Here is a 15,483-nt window from a genome sequence, read left to right on the forward strand (position 1 = left end):
GTCATCTCAAACTGAAACTCCATAGCCATTAAACAGTAACTCCTCATTCTCGATTCCCCCAGCGCCTGGCAACCACAAGTCTACTTTCTGTCCCCATGAATTTGACTATTCCGAGTCCCTCACATATACATGGAATCATACAATATTTGTCCTTTTGTGACTGACTTATTTCATTTAGCATGTCTTCAAGGTTCATCCACATTGTAACATGTCAGAATTTCCTTCCTTTTTAAGGCTGAATAACAGTCCGTGATGTATATATACCACATTTTGTTTACCCTTCACCTGGACACTCGAGTTGCTTCTCCCTGTTGGCTGTTGTGGATAATGCTGCTGTGAACTTGGATGTACGAATATCTGTTTGAGTCCCTGCTTTCACTTCTTTTGAGTTTACACCCGGAAGTGGAACTGCTGGATCATACGATAATTCTATTTTTAAATTTTTGACGAACCGCCATACCCTTTTCCACAGAGGCTGCACCATTTTATGTTCCCACCAGCAATGCACAAGCATTCTAATTTCTCCAATTCCTGGCTAACACTTGTTATTTTCTGTTTTTGTTTTTGTTTTTTGATAATAGCCATTGTAACGGGTGTGAAGTCTCAGTTTTGTTTGTAAAAAGATGTATTTACACACATTTATAATATGAAAAAAAAATTCTCCAAAGGATGTACTCCAAATAAAAACAGTGCCTATTGGGTGATAGGATATAGATGATTTTTATATTGTCTTTTTGCTCTCCTTTTTCTGCATTTAGCATGTATAACACTTGTAATTAAAAATGGTTATGGGGGCCGGCCTGGTGACACAGCAGTTAAGCATGCCAAAGCATGTTCTGCTTTGGCAGCCTGGGGTTCGCTGGTTCGGATCCCGGGTGCAAACATGGCACTGCTTGGCACACCATGCTGTGGTAGGTGTCCCACATATAAAGTAGAGGAAGATGGGCACAGATGTTAGCTCAGGGCCAGTCTTCCTCAGCAAAAAGAGGAGGATTGGCGACAGATGTTAGCTCAGGGCTAATCTTCCTAAAAAAAAAAAAAGATTGTGGGGCCAGCCCCATGGCATAGTGGTTAAATTCAGCACACTCCATTTCAGTGGCTGGGGTTCACAGGTTCAGATCCCGGGCATGGACCTACACCACTGTGCTGTGATAGTGACCCACATATAAAGTGGAGGAAGATTGGCACAGATGTTAGGTCAGGGCTAGTCTTCTTCAAGCAAAAAAAAAAAAAAAACAAAAAACGCTTGAAACTCAGAATCAAGCTATATCAACTCAGAGGTTGATGGTACCTCCATTTGCCCCAGGTTGTGCAGCCTTCACGTGGGTCCTCATACTTGTTGATTTTGAACTTGATGCTGTCACTGTCATGTTGCCACTCCCCACATTGAGGCTGTCCACAGGTGCTCCAATGCTCGAGGCCCAACTGCCACACGTTCCTCTGCCCAGTGAAGCAGAACCAGGGCTTCTTGGCAGTGAATTGGACGAGAGAAATTATTATAACAGGGTCTCCGCATGCGGCTTTCAGCTGCCCTATCCCACCTTCCTCCCCCATTCCCATTTTAGCGCAAAGAAATCTCCTTTTTAGGTATGTTTGCTCACCAAGGTTTTGGCTGGCCATCTTAGTTGATTATAAATGAAAGGGAAGGGTACTTTCTTCCTATTCTGTAAAATCATATATTCTGTAATTTTCCAAAGAGTTTCAACAAGTATCTAAGGTCAGCTTAAAAAGCAGTAAAGGTTCCATATGTACCAATTCAAAAAGAGCTAAAAGAGGGGGCCAGCCCCACAGCGTAGTGCTTAAGTTCAGCATGCTCTGCTTCAGCGGCCTGGGTTTGTGGGCCTGGATCCTGGGCACAGACCTACACCACTCCTCAGCCATGCTGTGGCAGCAACCCGTATATAAAGTGGAGAAAGATTGGCACAGATGTTTGCTCAGGGCCAGTCTTCCTCAGAAAAAAAAAATCAAAAAAGAGCTGAAAGAAATCCTTTCATGGAGTGAATTACTACCTTTATGAAAATGAAGGTTGTCCAATTTACAATGATATAATTTATTCTTTTTTTTTTCCTTTTTAGGAAGATTAGCCCTGAGCTAACATCTGCTGCCAATCCTCCTCTTTTTGCTGAGGAAGACTGGCCCTGAGCTAACATCTGTGCCCATCTTTCTCTACTTTATATGTGGCATGACTGCCAGAGCATGGCTTGATAGGAGGTGCGTGGGTCTGTGCTTGGAATCTGAACCAGCAAACACTGGCTGCCAAAGCAAAGCGCATGAACTTAACCACTACACCACCTGGCTGGCCCCATCCTTTTCTTCTTTAATTATTATATTTGATCATGTACAGGTTTAAAGACTGAGTTAGACAGTATGCTTGTTTTTAGGGATAGAGAGAGTGAGGAACTGAGAGACACGTGATAGGAAAGGAAAAGGGAAACCACGATGAGTTAAGGACCTCTTTACACGTCATTGACCGTTTTAGTTGATTATCAGTGACCTTTTGTGGGATCACTTTTTTGGTTTGTTTTATTTTGACATGATGATTCTGGCTGCCTAGTTTGATGGCCAAGAATTTGAAGCAAAGTCAAAGAGACTGTTGGAACGGTCCAAACCTGAGCTGTCAGGACTTGTGCTGGTTGTATGTGGATATGAGCAAGAGTGGTGAGATCTGATGACTACATTTGCAGCCTCATCAAGATGGAAAGAGTTGAAGCTGATGAGAAATTGTGCATCAGGGAGGCACAAGAGTAATTCTATTTCTTGATCATATTACATCTGGATGAGACATCACTGTTCATTTCATCTCAACATTTCTTCCTTGCGCTCACTTTTCTCACAGACTTCTCAAAAGGGAAGCAGTCGCTCTCTGTGGGTTTTGGCTTTCCGTCACCTGCCTCCCTCGCTTCCAGCCTTCCTCCATAGCCTTTTCCCAGGCCTGCCATGGCTTTCCCTCGCTGTAGCCCCAGTCCAGCACAGGCCTTAGTGACCCACCTCGTTTGGGGACAATTGCAAACTCTGCTGCAGGCACCTTTCCTCCAGTCTCTTCTCAATCTGCTGGTGGGCTTGTCTTCTCCCATTACTAAGAACATGCCCACCCTTCCTGACCCATCTGGCCCCACGGTCTTTTTCAGGTCACTGCCTATGACTCACCTGTTTGTGTCTCTTCCTTCTCTGGGCACATCTAGAAATCCATGTGCTCTAGGCATTTACTGGACTTTTCCTCCTCTCTCTATCCCCACGGTGTGAAATCACTTCAAGTTTCATCTACTTCATCACTGTGCATTCACACGAGAAGGCAGAGAGCCATTAAGAGAGGTCCTTCCCAGGTTAATGCGATTTTCTAGGGACCTTTTATCATTCTAAGTAGGACTGAGGTAGTAACTATGGTAATTAGATGGCATTACATTAATTGTTTATGAGTTTTCATTTTTTTGGCCAAAGCAAGTCATCACCTTATTTTTAAATCCTTTTCAAATAAAACAAGGCTATGTTTACATCACGAGGCTAATCAGGGACCTACATATTTAATGTCAAAGGAAAGGAATGTAAAAAAAAAAGAAGCCAGTTCCTTGAGAAATTAGTTGTTTGATATATTTATAATTTAGTAAGATTTGTTATGCAAAGAGCGTGTTGCCTTATCCTCTTTTATGCCTGTTGTTTTAAACAACACAGGGCTGCTTTTGAGAACATTCACGGAGAGAAATGAACTAAGCGCTTGTCTGTTTTGACAAGGCGCTTATTACCAAATAGGAACCCCTGACCCTGACCTCAGATTATAGTTGTGATTGTGGGTAGAGCGCACGTTCCCTGCAAGCTTTGCCTGTCACTGTTGCTCCTCATCTTTTCAATCTTTGACAAAGCGATGAGAGAAAGCCGACTGCTGGCTTCTTTGGTCAGATGGAGGCCTAGTTGATGTGAAGTCAGGGAATTCCTGATCTTCTGCCGAATTAATATTTATAAGCATCGTGTTGACTTCAGTCTGGCAACCAGTGTATTTGGCAGCTGGAAACTTCAATGCATCCTCCTTATGGAAGGGCGTTGACTTTATCGATGCCTGGCAAATGTCCAGCCAAGATGGCTGATGTTTATTTGCTTCTCTAATCCCAAGGGCTCAAGGCACTTGACACATTTTTGATAGCCCTCCAGTGCTCGGCTCTGAAATGCTGCAAACTCCTGGGCAAACTGCTGAATTCTGCTCAGGAGCAGTGCCCATCAGCTGGTGCAGGCATGTGGGATCTAGTTCTCAGTAGTACCAGGAATATTTCTGTGACCTCACTCTTGCCTGAATTCCAGCATCGAGTGATGGTTGTACAGGCTGGGTACCCCCTATACTCACTCTCCTGGCTGATGCAGGGCTTTCAAGCACTTGACTCTGGGCCGTGTGAGTAGACAACCTAGGTAAATGAAATGAAAAGCAACATGGTGAGGATCAGATTATCTTCAGTTCATGAGTCAATTAATTTTTCAATTTCAATAAATATTTACTGGGTGCCTGCTGTATGTTAGGGGCTGGGAATCCAACAGGAAATAAGATAGGCAAGATTCCCTCCCTTATGGAGCATAAAGTTTTGTAGTGAAGACAATAAAGTAAATTAATAAATGTGACAACTTCCAATAGTGATAAATGTGCTCCAAAGAAAATGAAATAGCCTAATTTAATAGAGAGTTACTATGGGAATAGGTGGCATCGCAAATTATTATGGTGAGGAAGAGCTCTCTTTGAAAGAGACATTTGGCCTAAGATCTGAATGACAGGAAGGAGCCAGCTGTATGAAGATAGGAGGGAGCATTCCAGCCAGGAAAGAGCAAGTACAAAGGCCCTGAGGTGGAAATGAGTTTGGCGTGTTCACAGAACAGAAAGAAGGCATGGGAAGCTGCTCTACCATGACTGAGAGAAGAATGTTAAGAGGTGACATTTGAAGATTTGAAGAAGGTCATATCATTCAAGGCCTTGTGGGTTATAAGGAGGTTAGGTGGTATTCTCAAGGCAATGAAGAAACCATTGGAGAGTTTTAACCAGGGGATTGATATGGTCTGATAAACAGTGCTGCCTTCCACCCATCTTTACATTTACAGCCCAATCTAAAAAGCCCTCCAAAACGTGTCATAGTGCCTGCTGTAAAAATGCTATTGAGGATGTTAGTCTTACATCACTTTGTGGAATTGAGGAGGTAGTGTAGTGGTTCACAGTTGCTCTGTCTGAATTCCAGCCTCAAATGGAATTTGTAGGGACTCTGGAGCCAGCCCACCAGGCAGAGTTTGAACACCTGTGACCTTTGGTGAGTCATTAACTTCCGTGTGCCTCCGTTTCTCCATCTGTGAAGTAGTGCTGATAGCTTTAGAACTCCCTTGGATCATTGCTGAGAAGATTAAACGAGAGGTGCCCAGGCATATGGTCAATACTATGTAAGTCTTCACTGCTTTTACTGTTGGGAAAATGGTCTAGCTTTAGTCCACTTGGTTTGTCTTTACCTTATAGACATTACGAATTATGTTACTGGCTGGGTTTTCCTTTATAGTCTATGTGCCAGAAATCTTAAGGCCAACTTTTGTGGCCTCCCCATAGGAAGTGGATTGATTTGATCTGTATTAACATCCTCCCGAGTTCCATTTTAGACCTTTGCCTTAGTCTTTCCTTTTTATATCTTAACCTTTTAAAAAGTAATGTTCCAGATGTTTTGTAGATGTTTTACGAATTATATGTATTTGATAAAAATGAGGTAGACCATACATAATTTTGCAACTTAATTTGTTCACATAACTATGTGTCTGGAACAACTTTCATTGTCAGTACTTAGACTTCAGCCAGTTGTTTATACATGAGAGATCGTAACTAATGTGATTAATCTCAGTCAGTTGAACTAGAAATGTTACTATCTTTATTTTTACTAATTATAACGGTAATACTTGTTTCTTGTTAAATTTTCAAATAGTACAGACATAGATAAAATAAAAATTGTTCCTACTTCTAACTTTATCTTATGCAGTCTGTGTGCCCTTATAATTTACAGTTTCGGGGCAGTAAATACATAGTTAACATCCATACGTAAAAGAGAGTCCTCATTTCAATAGAAAAATGTTAGTTATTAGATATTTTATTAGAAAGTTATGAGTTACTTTATCTTAGTAGAAAGGGTCTTCTTTAATTAAGAACAACATGCTCTTAAAGCAATCATTTTGGGTTTTCTTTCTCTTTCTGATGTCTACACCCTTCCACTTCTTAAGTCAATAATTGCACACAGGATAGCAATAGCATGTAGTAGAATGCATGCTAGCTTAGGAGTCAGGAGATGAGAATTTAATTCTGTTCTGCCTCTAACCAGCTGTGTACCCCTAGGGAGATCTGAGCTCCTCAGGCCGTAAATCGGTGCTCTTTTCCCTGTACCTTGTGGAATTTCCTCTCTGTGTTTTCCCGTTACCCCTCCTGCACCATTTTGTTTTTCTACTTCAGCTGAAAAGTCCTGGTCTTTGAGTTTTCAGAAATATGATACAAAAATGCAATACACAATAGTTTGATTTAAGAAGAGTGTTCATCTCTTATTGGTATAAATAGTACATATTAACCTCTGAATATCTTTGTTTCTACCTGTATTCTTTAAGAATAAATAAATAAAACCGAAGAAGCCTTATATTATCTTGAGCCAAGGAGAAGTGTTTATCAATGTAGTGTGTGACTAAATCAATTCCGCGCTGACCCAGAGTGTCGATATTCTTTAACTGAAGTGCAGACTGGAGGGGCAGGCACACAGGCCTCCTCTGCTTCACTTCCTCTCCCTGCCTGGCTGCAAAGGCTCAGTGTTAGAACTTCCTGGGGATTCAGTGCTAGACCTCCCTGACACTCAGCTGCGACCGTGAAAGGAGTTTATCTCCTATCCAGCAAGTAGAGGGGCATTGTAAGCTTAGAACCACCAGGGACCCTCCGAGCTGTGGCTTTTCTCAGCTCTTTCAAAAAGGATCTGAGTTCCTGGGATCCATGCAGGTGGGCCAGGCTCCATGTCAAAGCCTTGCTCTGTAGGTTGCATGACTAGACTGCTCTGAGCATCCGGGATGAAGGTGTCGGCAAGTTGGACAATGTCTGGAGAATGGCCCAAACTTTCTGTCTCCAGTGTTGTGTAGTGAAGGGTCTACTGGCCTCTGTTCTCCTCTCATTGCTGTTTCTAGGTACTGTGTGACCTCTGTGAGTCACTTTGCTGAGCAATAGTTTTCCCCTCTGCAAAATGAGGGTCTTGAGCTACATCAAGAGCCCATCAGGGAGTGTACTAAGTGTAGAGGCCCAGTGCCCTTGCCAGGCAGGATTGGGGCCCAGAGTTGTCAGAATCTCCAGATTTTTAAAGCAAACCAAGAAATCTGGATTTTTATGGGAAATTATCCAATTTTCAAATGTTGGAACCTGGTTCTAATTTCTAAAAATCACCATAAGGGCCAAACAGCGCATGCTGATAAACTGTATTTGGCCCTGGGTGCCAGTTCACCCCGCATTCGTGACCTTATTGATTCCTAGGGTCTCTTCTAGAACTCTCTACATCTGTGGTTCTTATATTCTACATGTGTCTTGATGCATTTTACACTGATGGACTGGCTTCCCTCCCAGAATCCAAACTCCAGAGAAACTGGGCAAGGGGTGGGATCAGAGTTGGCCTTCATGGGATTTTCCTGTACCCAATGACCCAGAGAATGTGGACAGGTGGGGCAAGGGGCCTTTATGTGGATTTCTCTGTGCTGCTGTGAGCTCAACGTTCCTAAGAGAGTGACTCATTCTCTTACTGGGTGAGGAAGGAGAGAAGTCAAGTCTGCCCCTTTGTTTTCTTAGCCCGAGGACTGTGTATTCACCATTACAGAGGTAAGAATCAATCAGAAACATTCTTTAATGTTGTGGTAGTTCATAATTTGTGGATAATTGTTGTAATTTGTAATTGTTTTGCTTGTTTCAGGACACCTTTTTCTTTGATTGGATTGATCATAGCCCCTAGTTTCCGGTACGCTATCAAAGTGGGTCTATGCACAGCCCCTCTTTTATTGTATATTATGCTATTTATTTATTTGTTATTATTTTATTTCTTTTGTGTATTTACCCATCTTCAATCCCACTCTTTTTCCTGTATGTACATTTTTACTTTCAAATGTCTTAATATCACCAATCAGGTTAAAAACAGTTCCTAAATTTCTTGCTATTGGCATAAAAAATACTTAACTCACTAAGAAAACTTTTGCTTGGAATTGATCATGTCTCTTTCCTTTCAACAAAACATTTAACTGTCAGAGTCTTGTTGGTGCCTTTCCAACATCACTGCCAACTACCTTCACCTTACAACGTTGGTTCAACAAGAGAGCTCTCCTGTGGACCCTTTGTGAAGGTAGAGAGTCGAACATTTCGTAGAATTCAATGAAAGCATGTGAGGGAGCTAGTCTTTTCTGGCCCTAGGACTTTGCTTATTGATATTGTAACTTGGCTGCCATGAGAATGCCTGATCTGGAGAATGCAGATGACCAAGAGTTAGAAAACCAGAGGGGCTAGTTACGTTTTCAAAGTGTTTTGCTCTTTTTTTTTTCTTCCTTCTATGTGACTCCTACCCAGATTAAGAAATAGAACATTGCCAATATCTTAGAAGACACCCCCTCCAACTCCTTGTGTGTCTCTTTCTGATCACATTTCCCTCCCCCCACTGGGTAACCACTATCCTATGTTTTGTGGACTTCACTTCCTTGTTTTTCTTTAAATGTTTACCGTTTACATTTACGACATCCCTAAGTAATATAGTTTAGTTTTAAGTTTATGAAACTTATGAGGATGGAACATGACTGTTTGTATTATTCAGGGACTTGTTTTTTTTTCTTTTTTAAAGATTTTATTTTTTCCTTTTTCTCCCCAAGGCCCCCTGGTACATAGTTGTATATTCTTCATTGTGGGTCCTTCTAGTTGCGGCATGTGGGACGCCGCCTCGGCCACAGGGCCAGCCCCCAGGGACTTGTTTTTTTTTCAGTCATTGTTGTGTTTGTGAGATTCATCGATGTGGGTTCATGTAGCTGTCGTTCTTTCATTTTCACCACTATATGATATTCCTGTGTTCAAATTACTCATATTGATAGACATGTGGGCTTTTCCAGTTTGGGATTTCTACAAAGGATGCCTCCATAAACACTCTCGGAATACATGTGCTCTGGTGCACTTGTGTATGCATTTCTGTTGGTATATATTTAGGAGAGGTCATGTGGAATGCCCACCTTTAACTTTATGAGATAGTGCCCAGTGGTTTTCCAAAATAATTGTACCAATTTACACTTCCACTAATAGTATATGAGAGTTCTCGTTGCTCTGCTTCCTTGCCAACACCTGGTATCGCCAATCTTTTAAAATTTTTTTGTCAATCTGGTGTGTGTGTGTGTTTGTGTGTATGTCTGTTTAATTAATAGACTGTTTCTTAGAGCAGTTTTAGGTTTACGAAAAAATTGAACACGTTGAATGAACAGAGTTTCCATGTGTTCTCTCCCTCATCCCCTACACTCTCCCCAGTTATTAACATCTTGCTTTGGTGTGGTATATTTGTTATAACTGGAGAACCAGGATTGATACATTATTATTACTATTAATGAAAGGTCATAGTTTACATTAGGGCTCACATTTCTCTCATTGTGTTTTAATTTGTATTTCTTTGATTGGCCATTGGATTTCCGTTTGTGTGGATCACCTGTCAAGTCCTTTTTCTATTGGATTATCCTATTAATCATGTTGACTAATAGGCGTTCCTTTTATATTCTTGATAGGAACCCTTTGTTGGTTATATATGTTACAGATATATCTTCCACTCTCTGTCTAGTCTTTTTAATCTTTTAATAATGTCCTTCTATGAACACAAGTTACTAATTTTAATGCAGTCAGATGTAACAATGTTCTTCCCCTTATGTTAAGGCTTCTTTAAAAAAATTGTTTTATTGAGGTCGTATTGGTTTACAACATCATGTAATTTCAGGTGTACATTATTGAATATCAGTTTCTGTAGAGATGTGCTCACCACCAATAGCCTGGTTTTTATCCGTCACCGTACATATGTGCCCCTTTATGCCTTTTGCCCGCTCCCCAACCCATTCCCCTCTGCTAACCACTAATCTGTTCTCTTTATCCATGTGTTTGTTTAATCTTCCACATATGAGTGAAATCACGTGGTGTTTGTCTTTCTCTGTCTGGCTTCTTTAGCTTAACATAATACCCTCAATGTCCATCCATGTTGTTGCAAATGGGACGATGTGATTAGGGCTTTTTGAGCCCTGTTTTAGAATTCTTTCCCTACCTCTAACTCATGAAGATATTATCTTCTTAAAGTTCAGTTGTTTTGCCTATCGTATTTAGTTGTATAATACAGCTGAAATTGATTTTTGTGAATAGTATGAGATTGGGGGTTCTAGGTTTTTTCATTAATTTTGTTGGACATTCAAATGTGGAGTATGTTTTTATAGTGTTTCTTTCATTGTGTATTTCCTCCTGTTTTCTCTGTTTTGGGGACACTTATTATTTGAATGTTAGATCTCCTGAACTAATCCAATAATTTTCTTATTTCTTCCCTCTAATATTCTATATCTTTGTGTTTTTGTCTACCTTCTGGGATATATCTTCAACTTTATCTTCCAATCCTTCTATTAAATCTTAAATGTCCACTATCATTTTTTTTTTTTTTTAAAGATTGGCACCTGAGCTAACAACTGTGGCCAATCTTTTTTTTTTTTTTTTTCCTGCTTTATCTCCCCAAATCCCCCCTGGTACATAGTTGTATATCTTAATAGGAGGTCCTTCTAGTGGTGGCATATGGGATGCCGCCTCAACATGGCCTGACGAGCAGTGCCATGTCCGCGCCCAGGATCCGAACCCTGGGCTGCTGCAGCGGAGAGCGCGAAATTAACCACCCGGCCACAGGGCCGGCCCCTCCACTATCATATTTGTAATTCCAAGATATCCTTCTTTATTTTTTTTATTATTTTATTATTTATTTATTTTTATGAGGAAGATTGTCGCTGAGCTAACATCTGTGCCAATCTTCCTCTATTTTATGTGGGACACCATCACAACATGGCTTGATGAGTAGTGCTAGGTCCATGCCCAGGATCTGAACCTGTGAACCCTGGGCCACCAAAGCAGAGCATGCAAACTTAACCACTATGCCACCAGGCCAGCCCTGCAAGACTTCCTTTCTCGTTCCTAAATGTTTCTTTTTTATAGCCTTCTTTTCTTGTTTCACTGATGCACTATCGTTAACTCTGAAGATATTAACTATAGTTTTTTCTTTCAAAGCTTTCTTTCCCTTCTTTTTTTTCATGCCTTGAGTTGTCCTTGTTTCCTCTGAGGTCATTTCCCTCCCCTCCTGAATCCCCCTATCTCAGCTTTTATATTAGAGGTTTTTAAGTATTTGGTGATCTTTGGTGGCCTATTCATTTAAGAATGGGACACTAAAAAGCTGATTAGGTGGGAGGCTTTGTGAATTGGTGGGCTGCATTGTGCATGAGCAGCTTTGGATCCAGCAGTTTTGTTGGATGTAGTTCCTGCATCTCTCAGCTGTTAGTACCTTGTCTCTCAGTTTGGTCAGTTTCTACAAAGCTGTATCTCAATCTTTTGCCCAAAGGTTAGAAGCTTGGCTGCTAGTGTTCTGGAAGTCAGTGGGGCCAGGGTTTTGGGATAGGTGTTTCACCATTCTGTATGCTTTTCATGTAATCCCCCTGATTTGAGATGGCGCCTGTCCTTCATGCTCTACCCCTGGCTGTATCTGCTCTCCCCAGTAACATAGTGGGTAGCTTTTCCACAAAGTAAATACCACTTTTCTTCCAGGGAAGGGAAGGCTAATTATCCGGGGAACAAGAACTTTGAAAGACTTTCCATCAATCGTCCTATTTTAACTCTATCCCACACTTGCTGCCTTTAGAAGTCCTCTGTTCCTCCATCCTTGAATCTTTCTGTGATTCTGCAGTTGGCTTACTTCTTGTTGTATTCCTTCTTTGTTGGGTTAGGTTTCAGTGTTCTCTGTTTTGCTAAGTCGTATCCCATCTGTTCATTTACTTCCCAGCTTTCAAAATTTGGTTCACATCTTTTAAATGCTGTCATCTTCTCTCCTGTTCTCTTTATCTTTGTGGCTTCTTTCTTTCTTTCTTTCTTTCTTTCTGGTGAGGAAGATTGGCCCTAAGCTAACATCTGTGCCAATCTCCCGCTATTTTGTATGTGGGATGCCACCACAGCATGGCTTGATGAGTGGTGTGTAGGTCTGGGCCCAAGATCTGAACCTGTGACCCCTGGGCTGCTGAAGCAGAGTACACAACTTAACTACTACACCACTGGGCCGGCCCTGCTTCTTTCTTTTTTATTCTGTTACCATCACTGGCATTTTATGAGGGATCAGAGATAAACATGTGTGTTCAATCTGCTATATTAAATTGGAAGCTGAATGTATCATAATTTATCCAGTGGATTCCCTGCTAATGGAAAAGTATTCCAGTGTGTTTGCAGTTAGAAATAATGCAAATGCACTCTTATACAAACATATCTGAGCACTGGGGGAGTGTTACTACATGGCAAATTCCTAAATGTAGGAGCATTGGGTCAGAAGTTAAGTTCATTTAAACTTTTGATAAATATTGCCAGATATCACTCTGAAATATTGAACTAATTAATACTCCTATCAGCAGTGTGAGATAGAACACATGTTTTATTGATGAATTAGAGATATGTCCTCTTTAATCCTTGACTGATGGGTTTCTTTGTTGCATTTAAAACATTTATACTATCCAATAATCTTAGCAGACATTCATTTTAGATAACTGAAAAATTTGATACTAAACATTTACTGTATTACAGTTCTTCAAGAAAAAAATGTAGTGTGTGAGTGATTCAATTAGCTTACCAACAGGAATGGAGCCAATATGATTACTTGGATCTTTATTTCTACTATGTTCTTGTGGCTGGCAATCCTTCAATTTCATAGTCTTCTAGAACTTTTAGCATTAGAGGAACTGATGATTGATTTGGTACTAGTCAGTTTTGACAAAATTACTTTAGTGAGAACTCTTCATTTGTCTGCTTTTAAGTTACAAATTCATTCTCCTGATCCTCCCGCTTCTGACATGGCTGCTAGCCCATCTGATTATTTGACTGTTTGTGCAGAAAGAGAGAAAAATGCATTTGTTTAGGCCTGTAAAACTTTGGTGGTATAACTGTGTAGAGTAGAGAGCCAAGCTGAGGAACTGAGAAGAGCTACAGAAGGGGAGTTTGACAGCTTTGGGTTTGCATCCTGGCTCACCCACATATTACTGCATGATCTTGGACAATCATATAAGCTCTGAGCCATATTTATAAGACAAGAATAACAATGCTTTAAAAAATTAGTCAGGAGTTTTGGTTGCAAGTGACAGAAATCAAATTCAGTGTGATTAAAAGCAAAAAGCTAATTCATTTATTTACTTAACAGAGAATCCCAGGGATGGAATTTAGATATAGCTGAATTCAGATGTTTACACAATTTCAGAAATATGTATTTCTCTACCTCTCACTCCTTCTCTTTCCTGGGTTGACTTCATTTTAAGGGGAGGCTCTCCTAAGGGGAGAAAAAATGGCCACCAGCAGCTCTTTGTGTCCATTCTATGACTTGGAACCCCATGCAGAGAAGGCACTTCTTCCCAATTGTTCCAACAAATGTCCCAGGGCTGACTCTTATCACTCTTGCCTGTTTCATAAGTCTCTGAAGGAATCATTGTGTCTCTAATTGGCCAGGCTTCTCCAGGGCCTGTAGGTTCCCAAGGCACGTGAACTGAGAATGGCTAAGATGCCCAAAGGAAAACTCAGATGCTGTTGCCTAAAGGAAAGGGCATGGATGCTGGGCAGAAAAGAAACAAGAGATGGCCATCCCCCTTCTCTGTTTTCTTCACTAGATGCTGAGGCTTAAATACAGTAATAGTTGTGAAAAGAAAGTCCATAGTGCTATACAACAAATGTAAATTGTTCTTTTTATGTCATTTTATAAATGACGTAATAGTTTACTCAACTATGACTAAGTAGTGCAGACTTAACCAAATAAATTATTTATAGTTAACTTTTGCAATTCTTTAAGGCAGGGATAGGTTGTCCCCATTCTTGTTTCTAAACTGCTCTCGTCTCAGGCCATGTAAGATAAAGGATAACTTAAAGGGAAGATCAATAATAACCTTTAGTGGATAAGCTGTATACGTCTATCATCATCTTTGTAGAGTCTTGTTTAAAATGCCTTGGTCAATGAAGTAATAGTCATGATAGATTATTCTATCTTGGTATATAGTGGTTATGGTCAATTACGATATGCACAGCTTTAAAACATTGAAGTTGATCTTTTGTGTCTTTGTAAGTATGACACCATAACGAAAAGAAGTTGGTGGGAGATCATGGATGTCTTGTTAGCCCCAAAGTATAACAGCATCTTCCAAATATTCCCTCTTCTCTTGATAACCTATTTGATATTATCCATGAATTGATCTAAACTTTTCTCAAATCTATTTATTCTTAAATTAGTATTGCCTCTGCAGATGAGTGCCATAGATGTTTTTTAGGTGCTATCAACTTATACTTGCTTTTGTGTATATAGTATGTTGAGCAAACATTACTCGCAGAATGTACTAAAACTGCAACTTCTTTTTTCATCTCCTATTCTCCCTTTAAAACTTGTTCAGTGGGGGATAGCCCAGGATTATTATCTCCGGATGAAAACTTGGACGGGTCCCAAGGCTTTCTGTTCATTCTTGGGTAACAGATGGTCCTATGGTCACTTCAAGTCACAAATACAGTTTCAATTCAGAAATTAGAATATCTAACCTATACAAGTAATAAAAACTTAGAATCCAACTTAATGTCCATTCCTACCTCTTCCCCAGGCAGGGCCACTGTAAAGCTGGCTGTTTGTAGTGGGAGAGGCAGCCGTGATCCTTCCCTCTTCTCTAGCCTAATGTTTCTTCTTTCCCAACTTGCTGCAATTTTTTTTTTTTTTTTAAATTCCTCTAGGGCCTGGCTCAGTAGGAGAGGGGATTAGGAGAATGGGGCACAATCTTACTTGGTATGTACACTTGTCAACTGTTTATCTAGTGGTTGATTGCATTTTTTTTTTTTTTTTTTTTGGCTGATCCCTTCTAGGCACAACATCTGTGAGGCATGTAGTACTTCCCTTCTGCCTGGTGCTACGACCTCAGTTCCTCGTTCTGTAGTGGTTTTGGACCTTGCTGTTAGAGAACCATTTCCCCTGTCAGGAGACTCGCTTAGGTAGGACTGTAATGGCTCCAGGCAGCTCTTTCTTCCTCAAGGGCTGCAACTGGCCCTTGGGAAACTCTCTTGATCCCTTTGAGTCACCATTGGGCGGGGGTGCAGGTGGGATGTGGGGGCTGTTGCAGTTACCATTCATGGGAGGATGCAGCTCTCCATTGTGCCAAAGTCAAAGTCATTTGCCAGCCTCTCTTCTGATTCCCTGGGCCTGGAGTCAGATTCCACTCCAC

General features: G+C 40.8%; 1 protein-coding gene across 5 annotated transcripts in view; it reads left to right on the forward strand.

Moving 5' to 3' along the window:
* SLC16A12 (solute carrier family 16 member 12) overlaps positions 1–15,483 on the forward strand; it is an 84,675-nt gene that overhangs the window by 20,618 nt on the left and 48,574 nt on the right. Inside the window, exon 1 of one of the 5 annotated variants that reach the window (XM_070224456.1) lies at positions 7,934–7,973. The exons of the other annotated variants lie outside the window; for them this stretch is intronic. The gene's annotated coding sequence lies outside the window, so the exon portion shown is untranslated. Of the gene's footprint in view, positions 1–7,933; positions 7,974–15,483 lie in introns of those variants that run through there. 5 annotated transcript variants of the gene reach the window in all.

Source organism: Equus caballus, chromosome 1 (genome assembly GCF_041296265.1).
Source record: "Equus caballus isolate H_3958 breed thoroughbred chromosome 1, TB-T2T, whole genome shotgun sequence".
NCBI lineage: Eukaryota > Metazoa > Chordata > Mammalia > Perissodactyla > Equidae > Equus > Equus caballus.